The sequence below is a fragment of the Galeopterus variegatus genome, unplaced genomic scaffold (assembly GCF_000696425.1).
Source record: "Galeopterus variegatus unplaced genomic scaffold, G_variegatus-3.0.2 Scaffold3028, whole genome shotgun sequence".
Classification (NCBI taxonomy): Eukaryota; Metazoa; Chordata; class Mammalia; order Dermoptera; family Cynocephalidae; genus Galeopterus; species Galeopterus variegatus.
The window spans coordinates 166113-167980 of NW_007729139.1; the positions used below are offsets into that span (position 1 = coordinate 166113).

A 1868-nucleotide genomic window follows, 5' to 3' on the forward strand; every position below is an offset into this window, starting at 1 on the left:
CCCCTCTCTCCCTCATCCTCCTCCTCCCGCTCTCCATGTCCTCCTCCTGCTCTCCACCTCGTCCCACTCTCCTCCTCCTCCCCCTGCTCTCTACATCCTCCCCCACGCTCTCCGCGTCCTCCCCCCGCTCTCCGCATCCTCCCCCCGCTCTCCGCGTCCTCCCTGCTCTCTGCGTCCTCCCTGTTCTCTGTGTCCTCCTCCCTGCTCTCTGCGTCCTCCCCCCGCTCTCCGTGTCCTCCCTGCTCTCTGTGTCCTCCCTGTTCTCTGTGTCCTCCTCCCTTCTCTCTGCGTCCTCCCCCCGCTCTCCGCGTCCTCCCTGCTCTCCGCGTCCTCCCTGCTCTCCCCATCTTCCCTGCTCTCCGCGTCCTCCCTGCTCTCCCCGTCTTCCCTGCTCTCCGCGTCCTCCCTGCTCTCCCCGTCTTCCCTGCTCTCCGCGTCCTCTCTGCTCTCCGCGTCCTCCCTGCTCTCCGCATCCTCCCTGCTCTCCTCGTCCTCCTCCCTGTTCTCCGCGTCCTCCCCCCGCTCTCTCCGTCCTCCCTGCGCTCCCCGTCCTCCCCTGCTCATGCTGTCTCTCCTGACCCTCCAGAAGGTGTCATTTCTCTTCCAGCCTGTATTAATCTGTTTCTGTTGCATATAATAGAATAACTTGAACTGGATAATTGATTTATTTTTTTTTTACTTGGTTTGCAAAGGATTTATTTTTGGATGTACATGTGATTTTAACAAATACCTTTAAAAAGCAAAATTAACAGTATTACTAAAGTACAATAAACAATATAACATAAAGTGCCCATTTATCTGAATCATAGTGTTCCGGGTAAAACACTGTGGAAAACCATGGCTTTACAACATTTTAAAATGTATAAGAGCACCCAGTGCTATTTTTTACTTTTTATTTTTCTCTTTGCTTCTCTTCAAGTGTTCAAAATGTGAAGAATGCTTTCCATGACACCAGAGGCAAAAGTTTCCAAAGAAATTTACCTTTATTTATAAGTTCAGGAATTGGGTTTGGGTGGCTTTTTATGAAAACAGCTCAGGTGACCATGCAGTTTTAGTTTCAGACACTGAGGCTGGGCAATTTTCTGAAAACGGAAGGCAACATTTGACATCTGAACAAGAATCGAGTCCAAGAATTGACTCTTTGGCAATCCAGCCTGAACTTTTACAGTTATATTTAGGAGTTTTCTGTTTTGTAACTCTTGCTGTGAGCATATTGTTTAAATTTAACTCATTAGTTACACATTTATCAGTTCTTTGTCTGACATGTTTCAGTTTCTTTCTTGGTAGTTCTTTTTCATTAGGAGAATTATGGGCACCAAGGCATTTCCTAAGACCGGTGACTTGGAATCCAGGCATATCTGAAAGAAATACTTTCTTTGTGGTAGAAGGGACCAATTCATCAACATCAGTTTCAAGGCACTCAGCAATAGGACTGAGTGGTTTAAAGCCTCTGGTTGTGCAATATCAACTATAATAGGGCTTCTGGATCTCTGGATGGGTGTTTTTATATTTTTTGGACAATTTGGGGTGGCTCGCTTGTCATATTCGGGAGAAATCTTTGTTTTTTACAGTTAGCATCAAAATCTGAATAAAAGGCAGGTAGTTTTTTGAAAGCTCTGTTCACCCCATGAATTCTTGTTTGGTGGAATCCTGCAACTGGAGTTGACTGTGAACATGGAACAAAGTCTTGGCTATCTTCAAAATCATGTTCTGAATCTGACTGAAAATGAGGTGGAGGAGAGCATATTCTTGGAAACCTAGAGACAGATATGCTTTGCAAAGATAATTTTTGTGAAGGCTGGCTGGACTTTTCAGGTGATCTCAGTGAAAAATCAGATTCTGCAGGATGACTTTCTGCCAAAGACAAA

General features: G+C 45.9%; 1 protein-coding gene and 1 pseudogene across 1 annotated transcript in view; one reads left to right on the plus strand and one right to left on the minus strand.

Moving 5' to 3' along the window:
* The window catches only part of GPR123 (G protein-coupled receptor 123), a 54997-nt gene that overhangs the window by 31921 nt on the left and 21208 nt on the right, over positions 1-1868 (plus strand). The window lies entirely within an intron of this gene.
* On the minus strand, positions 1021-1861 carry LOC103599603 (annotated as a pseudogene).